Consider the following 27,463-nt stretch of genomic DNA (forward strand, 5'->3'; position numbering starts at 1 on the left):
TGAAACTTGAAACTATACTGGAATGATGCAGAGCAACCAAGTCCTCAAGTCTCCTGTGTCTGTCTCTGACATCACTGCTTCATCACATTGGTTTGACTGAATGACGTGTCCTGACTGGCCAGGCCTTGCCAGCCAGGGGCCGGGAATTTACCTTCGAAATCCCAGCAAATGAGGCTGCGTGGCACTACAGGAATTAATGCATTACTTCCAAACTGAAAGCGTCGCCTGTTCTGTGACAGTTCAATGAGTGAACGTCACCTCATTTGCTGATGTATATCTGATGTATTACAATGCTGAGAACATGCATGCACCACGCTGTCAAGGCTGAAGTAAGGCCCTCTAAAATAATCATAATAAGTGATCAAATAAATAACTGCATAATGGTGCAGTAGCACCCACCAACAACTGGGTCCTGGGTTCCAATCTCTGTTCTCAAGCCTTCTGTGTGCAGTTTGCATACTCTCCCTGTGTCTGTATGGTTTTCCTCCCACAGTCCAGACTCGTGCAGGTTAGATTAATTGGACAGCCTAAATTGGATGCAGGTGCGAGTGTGAGGTGCTCAATCCCGTAATCAAGGCTGAGGTCAGTAGGGCGTTTGATTTTGTTAAGTAATTAACAAAAAGTTCAGCAGACCGAAGGGGAAAAGGAGAAAGTGTAAACGACAAAGGCCAAGACACTGTTAAGTTAACGTATTTATCTGTTGTTTTATGTAGTCATTTTTATTTCCAAGCGCAGTGTCTCGCGACCACAGATAATAGTTTATAGCGCTAGCTAAGCTAGTCGGGTGTTTATGCTTTGAGCTGGCAGAGGATGTAGTTTTAGCAAACATTTATCGTGTATTTATCAACTTTTGACCACAACAAAGCTTCCGCTGAAAGAGAGCGTTTAGTAGAAGCAGATAAATTGCATTTGACATGTTTTAATTGTGGCTTTCATTTGAACAACGGAGGCTATAGTAGCAAAATGGTTTGCCTTAGCCGAGTGTCTCGTGGAAACTCGCGCGTGGCAGAACACCGGCTGAAAAATGATTACGCTTAACGTAACCCCAAGGTTTTGCTATCAAATGAAAAAATATAAAATATGACTTGTTAGCTTTTTAAAGCAATGCTCAATTATAAAAACAATTTCACGAAAATGACATTTTCCCGTCGAGTCTAGTCCGGAATCGCTGGTGTTTGGTGAGCCAATATGTCTACTATGACTTCGAATGGTGAAGGCTGTATACTCGGGGAAACCGGCCATATTTCGAGTTAGCATAGTTGCAAGGCGTTCTCTTAGTGGTTGAGTTCGCACAGTAAACTACCGTTGTTTGGTGCCTCTTCGCTATTTATTTATGCGCCTTGCTGTTTTTGAAAAACTTTTACAGCTTACTATTTGTGTATTGTTTGTTTGCGTTCGTGTTTGGTAACAAGTCTAAACTAGCGTAATATGTATACAGCAGTTTATTAAACACACTGGTAAATCGTTTCCCATTGCATAACGTTTGTAGCCTATTTGGGTTTCCTTTGTAATACGTAGCTAATGTATAGACTTATAAAACTCCTTATAGATGCAACATTGATACACTCGTGTGATGTGGGGCTTGAGATATGGTGGGCCTCACAAGTTGTTGTTCTGGACCCTCACAAAGCAAAAACTGCTGTGAACAGAAGTCTGGATTCAAGGTGGTAAAGGTTCCCCTGTTTTTTTATTTCATTTTTATTTTTGCACAATTTTGTTTACCTCTGTGTCCTCAATCGACATCCTGTCACATCTCCTTTTGATTGTCTATGTCAGGGTTCTCAGAATCCAGACCTGGGGCCGTATGCATCAAACTTCTTAATCACACTTAAGAATCTCATAAGAGCTTACTTTGGAGTGAAATCATTCTTTGCTTAAAGTGGTCGGTAAAATATAGTTGTCAAGCAGCTCACACTTTCTCATAGGTAAGCGTTACTCTTGAGTGTCTCAAGACTTAAGTGTGTTTCTGCGACAATCACAGGTGCTGCAAACAAAAGGATTACAATGATGTCATCAACTGCTGAAATTGCTAAGAGACAAGAACCAATCAATCAGCTTTTGGGAAATCTGTGTTCTATTGATGGGTCAACAGAAGTTTTCAATAAAGTTCAACACACCCTCATTATGAAAGATACAAATGTATTTCTTACCCAAAATGAAGGTTGGCACCTGGAGGGCCATGGTATCTGCTGTTTTGTGTGTGTGTGTGTGTTTCAGTACCTAAAATGATTAATTGAAGTAATTGATTGGCCATGGCGTCCACGTACCTTCCCAAGGTCTAAGTTAGCTACTGACTGAAAGAGAACCACAAAATACAGCAGACACTTTGCAGCTCCTGGATATGATTTGGACTCCCCTGACCTACACTAAGCCTAGCCTCCCCGCTCCTATTAATAATAATATGGCGCACATGCGTCATTCACGTACTGGCTAGTGGTGGCAGGGGTTCTGCTTTGAGGCCTGTAATGGCATATTTATATAGCAATTTATCTTGAACAAGTCAGCCGGGGATTCTTTTCATACACCTGAAGGGGAAAACTGAATTCAAGCCTTGATAATTAACAAGGTGCACTGAGAGCCATTGGCCGATCTGTTATCCGTGTGTCCGTTTCCCACGGGCTTGCTTTCTCACGCAGGATGGGACACATTCACCTCGTATTAATTTCTCTCATAAGCAGAATGCATTATGGACCACATCTGCATTATGGATAGATCCCCCATGCAAGGCAGGCTGTGTGAATTGAGCGGTCGCTGGAACGCAGACATGATCCATATGCACCTGCGAGCGCTGGAACGTGCCAAGGCCGCAGGGGCCGTTTCAGCTCCTCCGTTAGCCAGTCAGCGAGCGTCGCCCGTTCGCCCCGGGAGGGAGCGGGGAAATGCCGGATCCCGGCGGCGGGCGGAGTAGCTCCAGACACACGAAATGGTTTCCCTTTGGCTTTTATCCGCGCGGGCAGGGTGCTCTGACTGCCCTTAAGGTCTCAGTGCGATGGCATAAATCGCGTGTTTGCTTGCAGGCCTGGGACCCCGTCAAACCGGCGGTCGAAATGCGGGAGGTGCGCAGGTGCAGTTCCCCAGAGTTGACACAGTGGGGCAGCGTTGCAGTGGCACAGAACTGGAGGAGGGGAGAAGCTGGAGAATGGTGAGTGGAAGCAGTTATTTGCGTCGATTGAAAGGTGTAGACTTGGCCTTCTGTAAACGTCAGTTATAGTTTTCTGTAAACTTCTTCAGTTTTGTGAAATAAAGCACACAGTCAAATTGTCTCATGTACATGGAATATTCACTGTGTGCATATTCTCTTGAGGCTGTGGTGGGATAACAGGCTTGGCTAAATAAATATGCATGCGATTCACTCTCTTGAGGTAAAACTAAAGTTGTTGGTAAATTTTCAAAGGTAAATTTAAATTTATGCTGCTGGAACAAACATTACCTGCACAATCATGTGATTTTTTTATTTTTTTAATTATTTTTTTAAACGTGAATATTAAAAGTGTGTTGACCTGCATGTATGTGGCCCAGAAAGACCTGATGCAGATCTTGAGGCTTGAGGCAATGGATCGTCATCCCTTTATACTATTTAGTGTATGTGTCCGCAGCTTTTCTTTATAGAGTTGTTTGCCTGGAGGTAAGTTCTTGGGTGGTGGTGGCGGGGTGGGGGAGACTGGGGGGGAGGCAGAGGTGTAACACAGACAGTGTCAAACAGGCCTAAAGAGCTCTTAAAAGTTGACAAGGGTGACAGAGGAGCTCATCCAGGTTATAAATGATGGAACGTTAGAACGATGACTCTTATATCCTCGTCTCTCATTGATCCAATTCAGCCCGGCCTCATCCATTATTCATGAGGCCCTCTCAGGCCCCTCCCACTGTGCACCTCGATCTTCACTTTGGCTGACATTTGGGATGTGTTATTACCTTTACAGCACCTAAAATCCACACCGTGAGTGATTAGAAAAACACGTATAAGTAAATAAAAAAGTGACAAATGGGTCCACTTGTTATTCAAGGTGTCAAATGGCCTAAGAGTAGATTAAAAGTGGATTTAAAGAAGAAAGTGTGTGTGTGTGTGTGTGTAAATACGTATATATGTAAAATGTATATGAATGTCTACGTGTACATATGCGTGTAAGTTTGTACATATATGTTTATATATAAACACACATGTAAATGTATGTATATCTAATTTCACATAATGAAAGATTATTCATCTTGCTGAGCTGAAATCCGTGTCCAGGGGAGCTTATGCCTGTGTTAATTTGTACAGCTGTATTTGAGCTGAAGAGTTTGAGGCTGAGTGGCTGCTGATTGGGCCGGCCGCTGCGTCCTGCCCAGAGGCCGCAATAGAGTTAGCGATTGGCCCCGCCCCTCCCCAGCCGCTGCCCCTCCATTACCCGGTTAGGCGGGATGCCGGGTTGCCCTTCTCGCGCGCTCAGTGGGAGAGCCCCGCTCACACACCTTAATTAATCAGGCTGTTAATCAGCCCCCCGTGGATATAATTAAGGACTTGAGTTACCGTCTACACCCGTCAGGATGTAGAGCCAGTCGGGCTTTTCGTACGGTACCCCCGCCGCCAGTAACACACGGTGTCCTACAGGAGAGCTTGCTGCTGATTGGAGGAATAGCACTGGTCTCTGATCTCACCCGTCGGAGTGCAGCCTAGGGCTTATGAATGAAAGGACCTCCGCTAACCACCCGTCCAGCCAGACTCAGGGACGCGTTGCGAGTGAATTTAGTTGTCCATGTATAATAGATACTAACTAGCGTGTTGTATTGTTCAGTGTGAAGTGAGTTCAGTGTGAGGTGTGTGCTGTATTTTGCAGCGTGAGTAATGTGTATCTCCAGGTTGTTTGTGACTAGCTGTGTGCCGGGGCCCTCTGTGTGGGAGTGTGGGGTGGGGGGTGTACTGTTGATCTGCACTCCTGGGACACCCTCCGTCTCATCCCAATTCCCGTTTTCAAGGGCGGCCGCCTGAGTGACGGGGCTTAATGCGGATCTTTCCGGAATCAGCCCCTCATCCCCCCCCCCCTTCCTCTGCTGGGGACGGGACTCGTCTGCGCTCTTATCTGCGTTTACACTCGCTCTGAGCAAACACGCTCCCGAAGCAGAATTAACTGTGTGTGTGTGTGTGTGCGCGCGGTGAATATGCATCGGTGTGTGTCTGTGTGTGTGCTTAACATAACATAATATAATGACGAGAACAGGCCATTCAGCCCAACAATGCTCCATTTTCCTGACTAAATTAGTGCTCTGATTACCTTCAGACTAGATAGTGTCTAACACTGTATCAAGCCTTGTCTTGAAAATCCCCAGAGTTTCTGCCTCTACTGTGTGACCTGGCAGCCTGTTCCACACATTGACTTCTCTCTGTGCTTGCCCAATAAGGATTCGATTGAGGGCTGCTGAGATGGATCAGGTGTGCTGAGATCCAGCAACCCGGCCTCTACAGCCCACCGTAGGTTTTGTACGGTAACCCTACGTTGTTCATGTCACTCATTTCAGGCTCAGCCTATCGGTGACGTGTGCTGTAGCCACGCCCACTTAAGGGTGGGGGAGGGGAGTGGCTGGTTATCAACACACTTTGTTGAAACGGCTCCAGTGGGAAACCATAGAAACGCGGCTCGCGTTAATCGGTGCGGAGTGCGGGCAGCGCTGCGCTCCTGTGCCGCTCGTGCAGTTAGCCTCCATTCCCTATTTTATGACCGTGAATCCGCTTGACGGACGGCTTCGTTCAAGGTGACTCTTAACAGCAGCTGGATGTTTAGTGACACTGTTGAGATTAAAGGCCTTTTTTTTTCAAGCTTTTCATGGTGGAGCTCCACCTGGGAATCAAACCCATGACCTTCACGTTGCAGAACAAGTGCTTCATAGGCCACACTGCAAACCTGTAAATGCAAATTTGTTTTATTGGCTCGTTTTGATTGGTTCACTTATTTATTGGTTTATCATGATTGGTTAATTTATTTATTGCTTTATTTTGATTGGTTTATCTAGAAGACGCCGTGTGCAGCTTATTTGCGGCGCCCGGGTTGGCTATGAAGCTCCCTATCCTCTGTAACCTCGGACAGAGAAACATTGAAACGTCACAGAAAAACAAGCAGCAGCAAAACACAGCTAAATTCTAAATATAAAAAGAAATGTAATGCAAGATTACATTTACAGCACATGGTAAATGTGATAAAATGTTTAGTGAACCATAACTGTGCTTAACAGGTACCTCCTTGTTGTGGCTCTTGTTCAGATTTTTTTTTACTGCACATTTTTACTAAAATGATGGTAGTGGGTACAAGATTGTATTTTTATATAAAAAAATTAAAAAAAACAGCAGACGGGCATCTTTAAAGAACATGCCCAGTGCCGATAGAGTGGTTGTATTGCAAAGGCAGTGATATTTTGGCATCGTTTCCAGTGTTTTCATGGTTTGTTTACTTGGATTTTGCGCTGGTTTCGGTGTGGTAACCCCGTCTTATATGGCCGGTTTATAATGCAGTGAGATTGGCGGGGGAGCACTGTTGAATGCACGTACAGTTTGGGAGCTATTATAGGCGTTTGATTCCTTAATACATTTTATTTTTCTCAACCTGTGATTTAACTCTTTAATTTTAATAACGAAGCTCTTTAATTTGCTATATTAAGAAACAGATTAGGAGTCAGTAACGCTCCCGAGGTGCTTAGCATGGCACACAGCCTTAATCACCTCCCCTTTAACTAGTGTGTCTGGCTGGTGTGTTTGCTTTTTATTAATGGTGGGGTGCACACACCATTCTGCTGACTTTTAAATGAGCGAAGACGCATTAGTGCTCGGCATCAAGGGCTATCAATAATTTACGGGCTCATTTACAACCTTATTAGGTGCCCCGTGCGGGGTGCGCTGTTTACTGGACTGAACCGGACTGAAACTTGCTTTTCCACATTAGACCTCCAGTGTTTCAAGGACCGTGGTAGTAGTAAGGGTAGTTTAGAGAGAGAAGTTATTAGGAATGAGGAAGAATCCTGGGCTGAAAATGATTCATATTTATCGGTTTCCCCCTTTTAGTAGAGTAAGTTCATATGCTCATCGGGAATAAGCGTTAGCCCCACGGATAAGTAAAAAAAATACGGGTTAGTGCAGGGGTTCCCAAGGTTGTTTCTGATGCGACCTCAAAAGAATATTCACAAATTTACGTGACCCCACCACCTCGCCCACACACGCGCCTCACCGTTTAGCCATGCCAGTCATATACCACGGGCACGCAGGCCTCATTGCTTTATTACAGTTGGGTGGTTCTGATGTTCGACATGTTGTAGCCTACATTCATAAATTTTAAATAAATTACAAATATATATTTTTTTAACTTTTTTATATTTTTCCAAAATTTTTTTAGGCGACCCATCCTCAAACGGGGGGATTTGTGTGGCAGACCCCCAGTGTCTGGCGGCTGGCGGTTCAGCGGTAAAACGAGCGGCCTGTTTCAGCTCAGGTCCGCCGCACTGCAGCTGTGGGTTTATCTGTGCCATTAACTCAGCCCTGTGCATTCGGGGCGGACATTCAGACCGCCTCCCGGCCACCAGTAAATAACTCCGCGTCGGCCAAAATTTAAATCAGATTGCGGGGATTTTTTTTGGCAAAAACCAATCTCAGAAATGATGGTCTCCATTACGAAGTGGATGTGACTTTGACGCCTGTGGATGAAGTATGCCTTCTCTTTGTGCGTCGCGCTTGTAATCCTGATTAAACCCGCCAGATTTAGGTTCGAAATACATCATCGCCTGGCAACAGCAGAACGACGCGTTTATGAATGCATATCTTTTTTGTTTGATTAATCACTTGTCATCACTTAACTGAGAAATTCAAACGGCTGGCCAACTGTAGCTTTCCCCGGCACCATCCGTCCCGTCCTGCAGGTTCAGTTAGGCCGCGGGGCGAACGCGACGGCTGTTCTTGAGGGGGTTTTTAACCCTTTAACGGCACCCAACGCTGGTGATGTCATTATCGGAACGCCAGGGACCGTTAAAGTGGAAGGGAGAATTTCCGAATTTAAATGCGCCTGTCCGCAGGCGAGCTGACCCCCAAATCAGAGTTTCAGCTTTAGGCGGGGGGGGGGGTGTCGACATCGAACGGAGCTGCACTCAGCACGCAGCTTTTCGTTTTTTTGTAGGAAACACACACTGGCACTTTTTAGATTGCTTTTTTTTTCTTTTCTTTTCCCCCCAAAAATGTTCTCCAAATCAGCCTGTCCATTTTTACTGGAGCAATATTCTTCATCCGTGGAGGGAGTGACGTGTTTACCGAAGTTAGTGCTGGAGGTGCACCTTTTGCTCCACCACCAGCTCCTCCTGCAGTACTCTGCAATATCTCTCTGACCCCCATGAATATTATTTCAGTGTCTTTTTTAGCCTTTTTTTTCCTCTCCTCTCTCTGAAGTTGTCTTCATGTAGACTGAATGAGTGGGCATCTTTAGATGTAACGACTGGTTCCTGACCCGGTGACCTGGTTCTGACTGACGCGGGTCGATTTGAGTGAGTGATGTCTACTTTGTAGAGTAGGAGGTGAAGGGGGGATGGTGGTGGGGGGGTGTCGGGGGGGGGAGAGGTACGCAGAGACGGACGTAGGGAATACTACAGAGGGAGAGATAAAAAGGTCACCTTTTGAGTTAATCTGCTCACCTGTCTGAGGAGACCAGTGCTAATGAAGCACCTGACACACTGGAGGAGGAGATAAGGAGCCTCTCTCTCTTTTGGAAGGGGGGGTGAGGACTGTGTCCGTCCCGTGTAGCCTCCCCCTCCCTCCCGTAGGCTCGATGCTCCATGGCCTTGGGGAGGAGCGTTTTGCATCCACAGAAGTGCAGTCTTTTTTTGCTTCGTGATGTTGTACGAACTGGAGCCAGAAACTGCGCAGTAGGGAAAAGGGGGGTAACCTTGTGTGGGCATGGAGTCCGGGTCGTCCGTGTGAGACCGTGAATCCGCAGTGACGCAAACTGTCACTGATTCGTTCAGAAAATAGTAAAGTATTGTCCAAATATCACAACTTAACAAATCAGCACCTGGGGAGGTTATTAGACGAAGGAAAAGCACCTACTTTTCGTAAATTTTCTTGTGGGGAGAAAAGTATTGAATCCGTATTTTGACTGTATTGTTACCATTGACTTGCATTGAAACGGGTGGCTGAAACACCTCTACTGGAGCCTTTCCTGAGCATATCCTGAAGTTTGAGGAGATTTTTTTTCTCCTCAAACTTCATCATGTCTCAAAACAAATGGATGAAGGTTGTGGAAAATCCATCCCACAGGAGTCATCCTCTCACTGAAACCTTTCTGCGGATATAAAAAGTTACTCTAAAAAACTCTTTAAAAAAAAAAAAAAAACCCTGAAAGTTATCAAACTCAAGCTGGGTTGCTGTAGCACAATTCATTTCCTTTTTTTCCTTTCAGTCCAAGGGCCCACTTTTTTCCTTTGGAATGGGCTGGCTGTGTGTGTGTGTATGTGAGAGAGAGAGTGAGTGAGTGTGTGTGTGTGTGTCAGTGAGATGTGTTTGGGAGATGAGTGCAGCTGATCCTAATTCTAACATTGGCTCTAAAGATAATGGCACACCACCCATCATATGACATTTAGAAATGCCATCTATCACACGTTCAGGTGTACAACATTACCCTGGACTGTGAGGACAGTCTGGAAGGCACGACGGGTCTCCTGTGGTGTGGGCCCCGCCTCCCTGTGGTCGGGTGTGACTGCTGGAGTGCGGAACTGAAAAGAAGAAAAACTAAAGAGTTGCACTTTGTTTCCATGGCAACACGCGACAACACATCCTCCTTTTATTTATTTATATATATATATATATATATATATATATATATATATATATATAAATAAAGATCTGTAAAATGCGCCTTGAAATAGAACAACCTTCATGGGAGATGTCATTTTATTTTATTTTTTTTCCCCTCAAGCGAATCTCCAGGGAGACGTGTTCGCTAAAAGCCAATCTTAAGTGTACTTTGGTCAATTAGGCATTGACTTTCGCCTCTTCTCCCGCACTTGGGTGCAGCGTTTCACCTTGAGGCAGAATCAGGTAAAACTAATTTTTCCTACTTTCACAAACACGTCCTCTTTTTCTTTTTTTCGGTTTTCACAATGACAGAAGGGCACCCGAACGACAGCTGTAAATTTGTGACCGGAGTTGCTTTAGCCCTGAAGAGCGGGCCTGGCGGTGCAAGTAATGCCTGGCGGAGGGCTGAAAGCTGCGTGTGTGTGTGTGTGCGTGTGCGTGTGTGTGTGCGTGTGCGTGTGTGGAGCGATGTCTTTTAACGCTCAGCAAGCCTTAGAGTGAAGGCCACAGCGTGTAAGAGCTCTGTTTCTCTTTCGACGTGCGTCAGATCGGCATCAAATACGAAGGTTGCGCCGTTTATAAAAATAAAAAAAAATTAACAAAAAAAAAGTTTACCGCTCGCTTTGGCGCTGTTCAAATCTAAGGGACATATTTAGTAGTTGAGTAGCTGAGGGGTGTTCTCCCGGGTTTGACCCCTGTGTTTGTGACGGAGCTGGGGCGGTTCGCTTGGGGGTATTGTGGGTAATCGGCGTCGCGGCGGTGTAAAGCGATGGCGGTCGTCGGGCTGTGGCGCGTTGCAGTCCTGCGTTGGGAGCGCGGGCGCTTTGACGGCCCTCGCCGGTGGCGGCAGTGCGCTCGCCGTCCTGTCAGCGTGAGCTCCCTGCTGCTGTTAGCCTCCCGCCTCCGCATGCTAACGCCCTGCCATTCCCGCCACTTCCCTTGCCTTTACCAACGAACACGACTGCCAGTGCCAAAGGACTGCTGCTCCTGACGCCCACACACGCGCGCACAACACGCACACACACACGCACACGCACACACACGCAGGTTTGTTTGCGCGGGTGTTGTCAGACACGGGCCCCTCTCTCTGCCTTAATTACCCACGCGCCTCCTTTCTGCTGCTCCTCGCTCGCCTGTCCTCCTCCGGACGGCTCGACGGCGAGCTAGTCATTAGCGCGCCCGGGCTCGCCGCGAGGAGGTGGAACGCCGCTCCTTTAAGTCAACGGAGTTGGGCGGACCAAAAAAAAAAACCTTGAGTGGTGGAATATGCTAATAAGAGCTGCTAGAAGCCATAAACAGCTGAATTAACTTGAAAACGGACAGCTTTATTAGCATCTCTGTCTGCGGTCACCTGATAAGACTTAGGTGTTTTTTTTTTGGGTCATTAATAAAAAATTTTAAAAAAGAACTTCATTAATGACCTCATTAAAAAAATTCTAAACTTTCTACCGACTAATGATCAGAACCTGGCTCTTCGTCATTACCACTAAACAATGAGGGGAAAGCCGATATCTGTGTGCGCGAACGCGTGCAACGGCCGCTAGTTTACAGGTAGGCCCGGAGTGTTTGTGTTTTTGTCGTTTCCATGGCAACAGTGAGAGCAGGAGGGACCTAGATGTCCAGCACGGCAGAATTAATTTGACGTGCCACTCTAATTTGTCTTGCCACTCTGCCCGTTTAGGATCGCTTTACTCTGTACTTATTTAATTGGCGCTTCCTTTTTGAAGAGGTAATGAATATCGACCTGCAGGCCTGGATGTTTGGAGACTGCAAGCTAGGCGTAGCAGTTGGAAATATGAAGGATAGTATCCAGTGGGTTGGGGGGGCGGGGTCGTTTTAGTATTCGTCATTAAGAATAGGACGTATTAGCCCCTGGCCCCTCCCTTTTAACACCTCCTGATTAACGTTTGACCTTTACGGAGGATTAGGGTGTGCAGGATTCTCATTGTGATTTTAAACCCCCCTGAGGTCTGGTGGGAACGGTGATCACTTCCTGTTAAAATAATAGCGTTTCCATGGTTGCTGCACCGAGCTCAACTCATCACTTTACAGGAAGTTATTTATCCACGCAAAGCTCTTTGAAGGTGCATAATATGGGAAAGGAGCAAGGCACAAAGGCTGTCTGTGGAAGAGAGAACTTTTTTTTTTTAAAATTAACATTTGAGCGACCATGACCCATTGACAGCATCAGACCGTCCAAGCTGCACCAGGCAAATATGGTGTCTAAGGCTCCATGTAAACCTGAAAGCAGTCAAAACTTTAAAAACTTGAAATGCAGTGTTATTCACAACAGAGTATTACTGATAAATTCATGGACCCCTTCGAATCATTTTACAGTTTTTATTTTTTATTTATTGTTGTGCGATTTCTCCTATAGGCGGTTTATGTGGCTTGAAAAAAAAAAACACTTAGGCACCCCTCACAATGCATTTCAATGCAGGAAAAACCCTTTATACGCATATATATGTTAGATGTGTACTTTTTGTGTCCTGTTACTGCTTGTGGGAATGCGGATGCATTTTTCTGAGCGTGTTATTATGGTACAGGATGAAAGGTTGCCTTTACGGGCGCGGGCTGTCGTGATGAGGGGCTCCTCGCACAGCGGCGTCAGTCATTCCTCCGGGTCGCGCTAATCGGTAAAATAAATTATTTTAAATTTATTTACGTCTATTTCCCCCCGTAAATGCATCGTGGCTTCGGGCTTGTTTTTCTTTCCGAGTTTAAATTCGAACGCGTTTTTTTAACGAGACGCCCGTTCGCCCGCTTCGATTTCCTCTCCTGGGGGGGGGGGGGGGTTAAATTTATGCAGAGTGGACGATCGGGACGCCCGGAGCTAAGAATGCAAACATTAAAATGCAGAATTTAATCAAACTCTTCTGCAGGGATGGTTACAGTTTAATTGGGTCAATAGTCAAATGTGTAGCGGGGTGATCTCAGTTTTTTTTTGTTGCGTTTAGCTGGAAGGCATTTTAGCAAAGCGCGCACAGCACAGGAGAGCTGAAATGTGAAAATACAAAAAACAAAAGAAAGCTGTCTTCATTATATTATGTTGCCATGGTTTCAACCTTTTTTATTTTTGGCTGTTTATTATAAATGTCTGAGCTATGGCTGTTTAAAGCATTCCATTATGGTGCGCATGAAAGCCAGAATGCTTTTCAGCTTCATTTATGGTCTCTCTTCAGTAAAAAAAAAAAATTTATCCCAAAATCTGGCTCATAAAACGGGTGTGTTAGCCTCCCCCTTTGCTCTTAAAGCCCCTCTCCCCCGTGCACCTCTACCCTAATGGGTAATATGGCACCCAGTCATGTGCACGTGTCACGCCCCCGTCACCTCCTGCACGTGGCCAGGCCCAACCACAGCCCTTTTCCTGTTGGGCGCTGGACAGAAGGTGTTATTTCCTGTCTGGTGGTAGGCGCAGAGGGTAACTTCCTGTTGAGCACGGGACACATGGGCTTGGGTTTTTTTTTTTTAAATTAATTTATTTTTTTAAAAGCTGTGTTGTGTGACTGATATCCTCAGTATGGGACTCATGCCTGAGGCTTGTGCTACACAGGTGCGCACACACACACACACACACACACAAAGACAAGCAAAGCTATATTCAGATATAATAGTAATGTATTTGGGAAGCTTTCGGGCCCTTGTGTTTCTCCTCCGTACCCGCAGGTTCCCCGGGGTGTCTGTGCTGACCGTTAAAAGCGGCCCGTGTGCGTACGCTCGTCATTCTGTCAGCAGAGCTGCGCGTTCGCGGCGGGCTATAAAGACGCTAACTCGGGAGCAAACTGCATCGCATCGATGTTACGTTTTAAATCCACGTTTCCCCTCCATCCTCTCCCGTTTCTGCAATTAGAGGGGCGAATAACGCCACGTCAAACCTGCTTGTTTTGTTTGAGAATCACTTATGTCTGGCGCTGATTGCGTTTCGCAGGTGAAGCTTCTCAAAAAAAGTCCTACGACAGTTTGTCTTAATTATTCCAAAATGTATTTATTTTTTTTCTCCCGTGTTGTTGATTTCCTCCCGGTTTTGAAGTGGAGCGGGCGGTACTGATGCACAGAGCGTTTCCACGGCAGCAGTCTCTGTCTCCGGGCGCCGCCTTCTCCCCACTTCCCCCCCCCCCCCCCCGCCCCCCCCGTGCGACACCGGGGGGCTTGGCCCAGCCCCGTCCCAGTGCTATTATGCATAATACCTTCCGCTGAATGTACATTTAATGAGCATTATCAGCGGCTAATGAGAATTGTAATTAGTCAGATGAAGCTGATTATCGCCGCATAATTAGCTGTATCTGTCTGGCTCAATTAAGTTGATGGAAGTTTGGGAGCCCGGTGGTCCTGTGCAGGCGAGGCGGGGGTGTGGGGTGTGGGGTGTGGGGGGGGGGGGAGTTTTGGGTCTTAACAGGAACAGGGTGTATTAAGAATCACTCTTGTCCTGGGACGGGTGGATCTGAGAGCGAATCGGCGTCCGTCCTCAGCGTCGGTTGGAGCTCTTTCCAGTCCTCCAGCGAGAGAGAGAGTCTGAAAAGCAGGCTTCTGAGGAATCATGTTCTTTTCTGGCATGCGTGCCTTTTCTTTTGCCCGCTTGATTACATTTAGTTTGATCAATTTGCTTTACTTACGGCAGTTTGGGTTTTGGGTTTGTGGTTGAGACATAACTCTGCAGCTGTCCTTGTGGCTGTAGTCGAAATGTAACGGCTCAATAGATGTGCACTCTGACAATTTCCTCACATTTCTACGAACTTTGAAAAAGGTGTCTGTATTTTCTCTCATTTTGAAATGGCACGCTCTAACTGACAAATGTAAAGCACCATTTCCGGTGTTTATCTTTCAGTCTGTATGTTTGCTTTAGCCTGTTAAATTCATGATTATAAGTAGATGGATTTAAATGGCTCATGTATCCATATTCAATTTACACAACAGCCTACACTTCTCTCTCAAAACACCCTTTTTATGTATCAATTTCGGGGGTTTTCATTGGCAAAAGTGGGATTCCCCAGGACCCACAAATATGTATCCACAGTGCAGAGTGCGGGCCCTCAGCCCTGTAGCCGTTTTGCACTGGCAGGTCGAGAGTGGTTTCCGTGGTTACAATGAGGTAGCCCCATAAGTGTAGCCGCTGCTACTATTTTCAGATGCAGTAGCCAGCTAGCCTAGCAGCTAGACTTTTCCGCTGAAGTTGCTGCTCCTGCGTTCATCGTTGCTTCTTATCGCTATGCTCAAGTGCGAACAATGCACAAACAAACTGCAATGCCTTCAGAAAAAACAAAAACTGCTTCTACATGTTTCCCAGGAATTGCAATGCAGCGCAAACCGTGTCTCCCTTTAGTGTCCAGTATCACCGAACAGGGGACAGAGCTCTAGTAAAAGCAGAGAAAATGAGTGCTCAAAATGGCTCCTTCGTTTAAAGCAGGAAGCAAACCAGATTCATTTGCATATTTCATAAGTTCTCAACACAAGCTGGTCTGTCTTGATTTGTGTCTATAATAAACAAGTGCAAAAAGGAGCTGACAATATGACCGTAAAGTAAATGTAGCTTATAACAATATTTCGCCGTTGTGGTTTTGAAAGATATTGTGGCCCATAACTGGAGGAGGCTGCTGTTGAGATGATGGCCTCCCACACTCACTGACTCACTGTCCGACTCACTAACTCAATGACTCACTGACCGACTCACCGTGACTGACACGGCTAATCGACAGCACACGCTGGACTCACAGTAGTGAGTGGCAGTTCCTTGTTTTACCCCCAGGGGCTAGTGTAGTAGTTGCACTGGTGAACGTTTGATTCACTTGAAATGGATAGTCCAGTTTCTGGGGTTTTTATATGTTCTTTCAGTCTTAATGTGTGTTTTTCAAATTGGCCCAGACAGATTTTGTGTACAATGAAGGATATTTTAGATATATAGAGTTTTAACAACCACCCAGCTTTACGACTTACTTGCTTTCCACCATGAATCTCTTAATGCGAGTGCAGGGCGTTAAGGGGTTCCCGGTCCAAAGCAAGACGATGCACTTTGAGTAACTGCAAAGCAACTTGTCCTCATACAGTGTTACGCCTCCAGAGTGTGTACATACACATTACCCATTCATTCTACGAAAAATTGCATTTAATACGGTTTTCAGTTGGAAATGTTTCCTGTGGCGCATGTATCCCTGAGACCACTGAGTTACCAGCTCAATATAAGAACGCTGATGGTTACGAATAAACACCATAAAATGAATGTGTTCGTACGGACGGCCGCTGGAAACACAGCTTTGTTGTGCGAGCTGCGCTGTACTTATCCGATGTGTGTTTTCTCACTTTTGACCCCTGGTCCCCAGATGCCCTGTACACACCCGTTGTAAAAGCCGACAGGTTGTCTGAAATACACCGTCGTTCATACATTAAAAAAAGCGTCCGGGGCCAATCGAAAACCGCCCACTAAACCTGAAACAATATCAGAATAACTCCAGGTAATGAACGACCCCTTTTGTCTGCGTTCCTAAAGACAAAAAAAAAAATTTAAAAGTCTTGTTATCCGGTAACCAAGCAGCCGAACGTACGCGGTTTGAGAGAAGAGCGCTGAGAAGGCTCGGGGTGTAATTTCTCTGGGAGCTTTCTTACACGCCGTGCGCTTCTTTTCCCGCAGAATAATTACACCTGTGAGTGTCCGATAAGTGCAGTCACGGCCTCGGCCTTTTGTTTTGGGATGAATAGGCGCGCCGGGCTCCCAGCTAGCCGTGCAGGCGTCGTCAATCAAAGAGAGTCTGCACAATCAGGGCTGCAGGGACTCCATTCTGTTGCATTAAAGCACCTGCCCAGAGCACCGGGCAGATTCAGATCTGTCAGTCAGTCACTTCCTCAAAGGCAGGTCATGTGATTTAGCTGCTGCGCGGGGCTGCTGCCTGTGTGACCGGAGGGCGGGGCCTGTACTGCTCGTGCTCTGATGTGACCTCCGTTACTCACTCGGTCCCGTTCGCCGCTGCGATTTACTGGCAGATGTCTCCTGGGGGAGACGGGCTGGAGCAGGGGAGTGCTTGTACTGCGGCAGCTTCAAACCTCGCACGGCGTTACGAGCACCAATCACAGGGCACCGCGACGCAGGCCCGGACGCGTGGAGCCAGGAGTCTGTCGTCTCGTGCCAGCGGTTTCGCCGAACGCGGCGTGTTGATGACGCGCGGTCCCGCGGTCGTTTTGGTTTCCGCTCCCAGGATGACGGGAGGGATTTAGCTAATGTACTTAAAGCTCGCCTTTGCTCGGGGCGATCGATGGGTCGCTGAGAGAGAGAGACGCTCGTTTTTACTGACTGGCATGGCGCCGCGTCTGAAGACATAGGTGCACACACACTAAAGCAGATACACAAACATGCACGCACACACACACACATGCGCCTGTGCACACACAGCTCTTGCACACACAGGCAGTATGCATATGCGTACATGTTGTATTTGATCTGCACGAACCAACATTGACAGTACATCACACGCAAACCCGTGAACCCGCGGGCCCATACACATGCAGATCCGATCGCACGCGCTCACAGCACTGCTCCTCATTGGCCCGATGCGCATCCTGAGAAGCAGAGCGCTCTGGCGTCCTTGTTTTTCAGGCGGGGGCCCCTCATCCCTCCTCTAAGAAGCATATATGAATACAAATACCACTTAAGCCTCTGAGCAGTGGCTTCTGATACACGCTCTACCCGTTTGGCGCAATTAACCATCTCAATAGAGCGTAATTACATGGCAATTATCACTTTGTTATGTAAAGCAAACAGACACACAGACCTTTTATGGGGGTGAAGCGGGAGGGACGCAGAGACGAGGCGGCGTATGAATATGTATGTTTCTCTGTCTCTTAATGAATCGGGCTTTCCACCGGCTGCATTGTTCCACGGGCGCTTCCCGCTTCTCGCTGGCTGTTGCGTCGCGTTCTCCTTCGACGCCTCCGTTGGAAATCCGCGAAGCTAAAACGCAGGCGGTCAGACTGAATTACAAAATTGGCCGACCTGTCCGTTTTGGGTTTCCCCCCCACCTCCCCGACGGCCCCAGGAAGGGAGCCTTCCCCCCCCCTCCTCATGCTGTTTGATGCTAGCGCAGATCGGCGTATCTGGTTATGTTTGGCCGTACGTCCGTATTGAACTGAGGGTGAAAGTGGAAAAACCTTAAAGAAAATAAAAGGGTGATTGAAAGTCGATAGATGGATAGACAGCCTGATTTTATTTTTTGGGAGAGTGGACAATCCATCCTCCTTTTGGTATTTCCTTTTTTTATTCAGAGGGGGGGGGTTAAAGCTGAGAGGGTAACAGACAGAGACGGGCTGGACGTGTGGCTGCTTAGAGGCTTTTTGAGTTCCCACTGGGGGGGGAAGCTGATTCATCAGCAGAAGCAATGCGCGCACTGTGACCATCTGCGGGAAAGAAGAGAGGCATTATGGGTAGCTCATCCAACTGCTGAGTCAAGTCCAGGCACTCCGTCTTCTGGAAAGGAATCCCGGGCGTCTTGATGGCAGAGTGGTGATACTGGTGGGGGTGCATAATTGAGCGCAGCGTCTCCCGAAGAGGGGGGGGGTTTGTTTCAGCAGGGTCCTCCGCACCTCGTCGTGCGAGAGCGCGTCTGCGGCAGCTGCAGCCCACCTGCGCAGCTGCACTGCGAGGCTGCGGCACGGTGAGGCTCGTCTGCACAGCTGCACGCCTCCACTGCTGCGGGAAGATGCGGAGACTGTATTGTACTTACGGGGGGCGGGGGGGGCGTAACCAGGCCGTCTCAATTACGAGAGAAGGGGAAACAAACTGGAGAGACGGAGAAAGGAAGATTGCGTGCAGATATGCGAGATAATGCCAAATTACTTCTGAGGCAAGATTTCCCGGCACCTGCTTCATTGCCATCATTACGTTGACGTTCAATTCATTTTTTTTTACGCGTGTTCTTTTTGTTCTTTTTTCAATTCTATCATTTCATTCCGGAATGTTTTCACTCACTTTCTCCTGATTGAAGCTCCACAGCAGCGAATGATTTGTTTATTCGTTCTCTTATTTGCCAGACGCTGATACTGGCTGTACGCAGCATACTGCAGGAACAACAGCTTCAGCGTTTAACGGCCAGGAACCTCGTTGTGTAGCATCAATATTTTAAAAATATTGAAAAGTGTTTTTTTTTGCAGTGTAAAATTGGTTCAAAAGTATTCCGCATGCATCTTGTTCCAAAAATATTCCAATATTATTGTTTTAATATTCCCTCTCGAGTTTGATCATGATCAGAGATATGTGTACTGTTGCTATGGTGCAAAACTATGACCTGTGAGGGCAACATTGCAATGTAATGTCACACCTGTACACACAGTTCGTGGATTTGCAAGAAAAATGAGCTGGTGATTTTGTGTGCACTCGTGTGAGTGTTGTGTGTGCGCTGAATTAGTACATTATCCAGATCCCCATCTGAATTTGCAATGCTGAAGGACAAATCAATCAGTCAATACAGACTGACTGATAATAATGGGCTTCCAGGCCAGGAGGTTCAGTCAATACCCACTGTCTGATAATAATGGCACACCAGGGCAGGAGATAATCTCTTTAGGGTCTTTCTTTAGCTGGAGAGCGATTGACTGGACGGAAAGGGAAGTCAACCGGAAGACAAAAGGGTTACTTTCGACGTCTGTGCAGAGCCCAGAGCTGATTTCCCTGGACACTTAGTGAAATTTTCAAACGGTGCTCACCTTTGTTTAAATGCGCCTACGCCCCACAAGGCCACACGGTGCGTGCGGAGGAGTCCTGGTGCAGACTGTTGAGAGTAGCTGCTGAATGCGTATATAGATCTGGGATACGACATCGGTGTTTACATTCACTGACACCAACTTCTTCCAAATCCACCATTCATTATTTATTATGACTTAATTATTACATTTTTTTCCCCCATGTATTTTTATTCCTAATCTCATAAAATAGTCACACTGTTCAGCTGAGAACAGTGAAACCTCACTTACTTAGGATGGGTTCTGTAATCCACTGTCATAGAAATCAGGCTTGTCTTAAAAATGCCAGTCTCTAGTACTCTTGTGAATTTTAACGGTTTAAAGCTTTGGATGATAGCCTCAAGTCCCTACGACATGACTGCTTTGACACGGGTCTCTTGGCTAGTTACCCAAATCTACAAATTCTTTCAGGTTTTATTATTATTTTTTTGTCTTTTTGCAGATTTTTATTCTGTATGTGTCAAACGCCCCTTCATACTCTTTGTCAGTTTCAGTTTCAACAAGACGGCCTAAGCTGTCAAGCCTCCCGCAGTCACTGACAGCTGACAGTTTGACAGCTGTGCCGGCCAGCATCGGCGCGGTCCTCCGCTTGACCACAGTAAAACCTTTCCGCCCGGTCTGTCGGATCGAGAAACGATCGAGCCCGTTAAATAAATACAAAACCCGAGAACTTAACGTTTCGCCGTAAAATCGCTGCCCAATATTGATTCCGGCTAGTTTTTCCTTCGAGAGATCGCTGTGAGAATGTTCTGACCCACTTTTGACTGGAAATCTTAAAAAAATACGAGAGCCCGTTGTGTGCTAGACTTTGAGTGGGGAAGCGGTGCACTCTGGGAGTTTGCGGGTAAATTTCAGTTTGTCAGAGCTGCGCTCTCAGCTCCAGTTGCAGCGCTCAGTTTTGACAGTTCCGTGGAGAGTCTGGGAAAAGAGAGAGACTCTCGGTTTTGCATTCAGACCACTTGGAAAACCGTGTTTGTTATGAAACGCTGCCCTGTTTGGTTCAGAGCAACCACCTGCACTGTCAGTCGCGTCAATATCATGTTGATTCCTGAAACTTTTGCCGTTAAGCTGATTTGCTTTGAACTTTTCTGACATCAGGGGAAAGCCGCCTGTCCAGGTCATTTTGACTGGAAGCACAAAATTCCAAGAGACCAAGTTGTCCGATTTAGTGCAAATGGGGAAAGCTATATTTAATTTTTTTTTTTGGGAAGAGGTGCCTTATTATTTCTGTGTGAAACGGCATCAAATAGATTGATGGCACATAGAATTTCTGCACTCGCCGTGGACGCGAATATGAATCAGCTTAGCGGCTTTATTATTATTTTTTTTAAGTGTCTCCTTGATTCTAGAAGCACACGGTGTCCTTCCAGCTTACGGAAAAGAAGCTGCTGCACTGTGTGACTGCGCCTCGCGGTCTGGTACTGGTTCCCGACTGCGCCAACTGTGACCAGATGCCCCACGGGGTAGGGCGGGTTATTTGACCACATTGGTGCCCAGATAGGGTGCTGGTTTCAGGCGGTGCAGTCTCGTCAGGGACCAGCATGCTCTGTGCTGGACTGAGACCCCCGCGGTCCGGCTGCGGCACGCTGCACACCGCCGCTCTCGTCCAGCGCAGCGACTGCGCAGTCCAGCTGCGCTGCAGCGGCTGAAGAAACGTGGCTGCCTGGTTCGTTTTGTAGAGCAGTGATTTAATATCCTGTCATCCATTCCAGTGTACCATGTGCATCCAATTTAAATAATACGAAGGTAATGCTTACTCACAAACTTACCAAGCTGTGTGGACAAACTGATTGTTTATATTAATAAATGTCTTTAAATAGTATGCAAAAAATAAGTAGTAGTTGAAAGTGAACAGTAGAGCAGACGTTCTCCTATAGTAACTGTCTAACAGGTGGCCCATGGGTATCTTCAAGCAGCAGAGTTTAGTCTTATTGATAACTAATAATGGCTGATATAATTATGGTGGAATTAGTGTACTCAACAGCAGCAAAGTATTGGAACAAGAATTTATCTTATTGAATTCAGAACATTGCTAATTATTATTTCTGAGAATGGAATAATGAGAGTTTTAAATGTCAACCGTTTTCTGTAATTGGGTGCAATATTCTGTCTAAAGCTCTTCTCTCTGTTGGAAATTAATAGGCTGTGCTTTTGTCTCTTTGTTTTTATGTTTTTAACACTTGGTGCTTTTTCAGTACTGCCAGCATATTGTTAATTCCTTTGCCTTTTCAATAAAAGTAAAGCTTATTTTCATGGGACTAATTAAGTGCTAAAACAAAGAGACAAAAGCACAGCCCGTTCGTTTCATGCAGACGAAAGAGAGTTAGATGAAAGCACACACTCCATTATGGAATATTGTGAGAGAAAATGGTTGGCATTCAAAACTATTCATTATTCCATTTGCAAGAATAATAATTGGTAATACACTTAACCCAGTCAGAGGAAGCTCATGTGCCATTCCTCATCCCATCACCATCACAAAAGAGAGGAATTGATCTGTGATACACTCTAAATAAAGAAATGCTGGATCTGTAGCATCATTTGGCTTGGTTTCTTCCCCCATTTAGTTTTAACCATCCAATTTCACCCAATTTCTGACATTTCTTCTGGAGCAACTATTTACTGTCTTCTCAGCACCAGGTGATGTTTTCTGTCATAGAGTTTTGATACTTTTCAGTCTCCCCTGATTGGCTGGGGCTGATGGTGGGCGGGATCATGTCTGAACATGGGCATTGCAGTGGCTATAAGAGGAGGGGCAGTTCTCTCTGGTTTGAGGGTGCTCTGTTCTCTGTGCCTGTGCTCAGCGTGGCTCATTCAGCACTGTGGACAGCTCTCAGTGATCCCGCTGGTTAGAGAGCCTGAGCTGAAGTGCGCGCCGCACACACACCCCTCCGCACGCACACACACCCCTCCGCACGCACACACACTCCTCCGCACGCACACACACTCCTCCGCACCCACACACACCTCCGCACCCTGTCTGTTAGCGCCGCGGGCGTGTTCGTTTACACACAGCCAGATCGGAGAGAGCCGCGAGCGCGTGGTCGCCGTCCCCCGGCTTCCTGGGTGCTAATATCCGTTACCGGTGCACGAGTCGGGCCTTTATCCGCGAGGTCGCCGGGTCGGAGGGTCATCAGTCTCACTATCGCGCTTCTGAGACCGGGGGGGTCTCCTCCCCCCGTGTGCAGCGGTACTAATCCCTCACCTTCCCCTCATCCTGACAGATAGAGAACACACAGCTGAGACCGGGCTAATCCCTTTCTCTGCGGATTAATGTCCCCTCAGCGCCCCCATGCCCAGCCTGATAATGGAAGGTCAGAGTGATGGACTGTGTATTGTGAGCTGAGGTGTTGCAGGTTCAAATCCTGGTTGTGTCACAGCTGTTAAACTACTAACTCTTTGAGTAGGTTTTTTCAATGTTTTTTTTCAATCAGTGTTGTAGAACTCCACTGCTTTCAGTTACTAGTAGTGATTGTTCCATCAGCATTAGAATGTTCAGTTAAGAACACTCTAATCACGTATTTGTGATCTCGCTCCTTTAAGGGTTTAAGTGCTACCTTTCTTAGTCTTTTGGGAGCGTGTGTTTCTAACCTGTTACGTGTGAGAGCTGAAACACGGTCCACAGAATAGGCTATTCCACGTGGCCCTGGGCCGATCGTCACGCGGTTCGTTCTTGCTGGAATGTCCTGCCGCTGACAAGTGCACTGCCTGCATGTCACCTGATTACACTGCGTCTCAGCGTACGCGGCGTGTGAAACTGCAGAGATGGTGCGCTAGAAAAGCAGCGCTTTATGGAAGTGTGGTGCGCTGGAGAAAAAAGCCTAGTGGTGAGTGCATGAATAAGGGAATGTGGTTATTAACGTTATTATTCACGCGCAGCAGTCCGGCGGGCGGCCCCGGTGCTGCTGAAATCACACAGCGTTTAGCTTTATCGGCCTCTGGTAAAAGACAATGGGGAGTGTAGGCGAAACTCTTCCAGACGTTCGAAGCGAGAAACAGAAGAGAAAGAGGAAAGCTGCTCCCTTTGCTGCTCCCTTTGCTGCTCCCTGTAACCGAAGCCGGCGCATTAAATTACGCTTATCCTTCCCGCTGACCGGGGTCAGGCGTCTGGCGAGTGAAATTTAGAGCCGGGGTGGGGGTGGGGGGGTCCCCTGCAGGCGATTAACGGCGGTTCATTACCGGGAACGGGGCCCTGAAGAGGGGGAGATAGCCGGAGCCGGAGAGAGCGCCTGAGGCGAGGGGGGAGCATCGCGCTGGTTAAGCCCGTCTCCGCCGTGCTTCGCCCCCCTCTGAGCCTCCCAAACTGCAGGTCCCGGCCGGGCTGAACTACACACCGGTCAAAAAGTGTTTGTCTGCCGTAGCGTTACAATTATTGTGATACTTTTTCAGAGTATTGAAAATAAATGAGTCGCCCACTGTCCCATCACAAATGAATAAAAATATTTAGTGTTAATTCTCCTTCATATGAGGGAATGCCATTCCTCACCCCCCATGTAATTTTAATGAACCCTTGTGAAGCACTGTGATTGGCTTTAAGGTATGTGTTTCCGTGAGGTTTACAGTATAAGCCTCTGCTAGGATTAGTGGCTGTGGCGTGACACGCTTTGTCATATTTCTCTCCGTATTCGGGGCTAACAAGGAGCTTAAATCGCGAGGGAACATAAGAAATCTGTATCTGAAGATTAGTGAATGGAAAAACAATTATGCGTTTAATGAGAATTTGTTCTGTAATATCATTGCATTAATCCGTTTGTAAGAGCATTGATTGCTTATTATGGGTATTAAGCCAGAATTTAATTAATGTATTTTTTTTAGAGGATTTTGCCTTCCATAATCATGACGGATTTCATCACTTTGGCTTTTGATGAGCAGTACAATCGAAGCCTCTATTTTTCTATGTTGTTTTTTTTGGGTAAAACATTTGCAAGATCCCGGTTCTTAGCAGGATGTGTGTGCATCTCGCGTAGTTCCGGGACTTGTATCTCTGTTGGAATAGGTGTGTTTATTATTCTCCTTTGCAGTTATATAGAGACTGTAAAAGTCATCGCTCTCCAGCAAAAGGCTGGGCTCTAACTCACCCCTGATTTTATCCTGCTCCCGACTCGTGAACTCTGTTTGAATGCAAAACTTTACTAGCGTCGGTTAGAGCACCGCTGACGATCGACAATAATTGGAATGTCGAAGGAGGGCTTTATTTTTATTTATTTATTCATTCATTTTTTAAACGATTGTACTGCTGGGGCAGAGAAGCAGTTTAATTAGGGCTGGGAAATATTCCTTCCGTTCTCTCTCTCCTCGTTCCCCATCCTCCCTTCTCTTTCTCTCATTTCTCTGTGCGCCTTCCTTCTGTTCACTTTTACTCTCTCTCTTTCTCCATCTCTCTTCTACCCAGAAAAACACACGTGTGACAATCTTCTCCACCTCCTCTGTGTAATAGAATCTCTCCCCCCATCTAGCCCCCCCTACACCCTCGACCCCCCCCGGGCAGGTGAAGGCTGGCCTGACGCCTCATACTGATGGCGGATCTTCCCCGCCCGCCACTCTGGTGTCACTCGTCGCTCTTTGTGAATCCGATTAACCGCCTTCTCTAGACCCATGGGGCATTGGGGGCGGAGGGCAGGACACCCCTCTCTCACAGGAATGGGGGTTACAGAAACACTCTGTCATCATCATCATCATCATTTATTATTATTATTATTATTATTCATTTCCTCACCCGTTTCTCTCTTTGTGGGTAATTATGAAGCATCAGTCAGGCTGAAAGGGATCTAGCTGAAGCCACAGGCTGAACAAGGGGCCTGGCAGCCTCTGACTGTGTGAGCTGGATACGCTCTGAATATTACCACTATGCGCAGATTATGAAGGCATCTAACCTTTTCTTCGCAGCGTTTTTTTTCTTTCCCCCCCGATGCCCAGTTTAACAGCCGACGCGGCACTGAAAGTTTTGAAGTCGGCTGCCTTTGGAGTCGGTTTGCAGATAATGAGGCAGCTCTGGTGATTTAAAAAAATTTTTTTCTCCAAATGGATCATTTTTTTGACAATGGGTCAGAAATTGGTCTTTAGCGAGTCCAGTTCGTGTCCCCGTTAGGAAAGCACGGTTGAGAGACTGTGGAGAGGTGTGAGGCGACACTGTGATGTGATCGTCTTCACTGACCCTGCACTCTGTCTCCGTTTGGAAAGTCCCCGTTACAGTTGGCTCTACAGGGGGAGGTGTAATGTGTAGCGCTCAGTAGCATTCTCATCTTCACACTCCAGGACAAATTTAAAAAACGTTCAGGGTCAGGGCTGCCCCAACCCCCTGTACCTGGAGATCTACCGTCAGGTAGGCTTGCATTTCAACCCTGATTTGGCACACCTGATTCTACTAATTAGGGACTCAATGTAGTTAGTGGCAACGTTACAGCCTTGACAGAACATTCCAGTAACATCGTGAGAACATTTTGTGTGTTAGCTGGGGTTACTCTGGATAAGAACGTTTGCCTAAGGAATGCAGACTTAAATATTTGCGGGCCCACCACCAGGTTCTCGACAAGTCGCTAGTTCTAGGAACTTTTAAGGAGAAGAAAATGAACTTACTTGTCGTAAAGAGGAACATAAAAAAACACAAGCGAGTAAAATGAAGGCAGCCTGTCGTCGTGGCGAGAGGGATCTTTATTAGCGACGAAAATGGCGGAGACGGAAAAGTGGGCGGGAATCGCAGCGGCGGGATGAAAAAAGCGCCAATGACCATGTGACACAACACCGCCGCCCGCGGGAGAGAAATGAGACGGATCCAGAAACAAATGACCATCGATCACAATTTCTGCCAAAAGGGAACAAAAGCATTAAAAAGGAAAAAAAAAACGGCCCGAGGCGGTATTGAATAAAAGGGGAGGAAAAATGGCGACAAGGAGAATCGGGAAAGGTCACCAGGGGGGGGGGGGGGGGGGGGGGGGAGTCTGTTTCTCCTGACAGGCTGTTTATTTTAAAATGATGGAAAGAAGTTTGAGGAGAAAAGAAGAGGCGTCTGATCATCTCGCCACCGGAGTCGCGGTCACGCTTGAGAAGGAGAGGGAGAGAGGGAGAGAGAGGGGGAGAGAGAGAGAGAGAACGAGAGACCCCAGAACCTTTGGATGGGGTGATGACTTTATGATGATGATGATGAAGGAGGGGGCGTTCCTCCAGCGGAAACGCATGCGCTCCTGCACTGTGGTGAACACAGGGAGCGAGTCGGCCTGGCCGTGAGTCTGGGAGAGGCTCTTAGTGTCTGTGCGCCTGGTGTCTTTATTTTCACTGACGGAGAAGCGGCTGTTAGATGAGACATTCCTCACTCTTCATAGATTTAAGAATCCTTACATTACAGTACAGGTAGCTCTCAGAATTGGACAAAGGGGGTCATCTAGATGCTTCTGCTGAGGAATGGAGTATGGGAAAGGCAACAGTGCTTGAGGTAAAAATAAAATAAAGGAACAAAAACAAGTAGTTTGCACTAGAGACCAGGAAGAGGGGGGGGGGGGGTGCTGGAGCCTGTCCCAGCATGCATTGGACAGGAATATACCTTGGACAGGTCGCCAATCTTACTGCAGGGCTATCTCACCATTCACTCACACACTCGTACCTACAGGCAATCTAGAGTCTTCAATTAGCCTACCGCACATCTTTGGACTGTGGGAGGAATTTTCATGTTCAAAGTTCCGTACGTTCCAGAGTTTCAAACGACCTTTGTGCCCGATGCGTTTGTCTCCGAGGCGTGTCCGTGTCTGAGAATGGGATTCTGCCGCGCTGTGGACAGCGAGGGGCTTATCCTGTGGAGGATTTGGGGGTGTCGTGGTGCGGAACAGAACGCCGTGAAGGAAGGGGGTGCGGGTGGTTAGGGGTGGGGGTGGGGGGGGGCAGTACGATCCGGGACGAGCTTTAAGCTGAAACCGCTTCGGCTCTCGCCACGAATGTTGTTTCCATGGTGAT

The 27,463-nt window shown here is 47.0% G+C and overlaps 1 long non-coding RNA gene across 1 annotated transcript in view; it reads left to right on the forward strand.

The window, feature by feature from the left end:
* The first annotated feature begins 509 nt into the window (after positions 1–509).
* The window catches only part of LOC135245857 (uncharacterized), a 74,628-nt gene continuing 47,674 nt past the window's right edge, over positions 510–27,463 (forward strand). Inside the window, exons 1-2 of the long non-coding RNA XR_010327422.1 lie at positions 510–678; positions 3,018–3,142. This is a non-coding gene — a long non-coding RNA (uncharacterized LOC135245857). The remainder of the gene's footprint in view (positions 679–3,017; positions 3,143–27,463) is intronic.

Source organism: Anguilla rostrata, chromosome 19 (genome assembly GCF_018555375.3).
Source record: "Anguilla rostrata isolate EN2019 chromosome 19, ASM1855537v3, whole genome shotgun sequence".
NCBI lineage: Eukaryota > Metazoa > Chordata > Actinopteri > Anguilliformes > Anguillidae > Anguilla > Anguilla rostrata.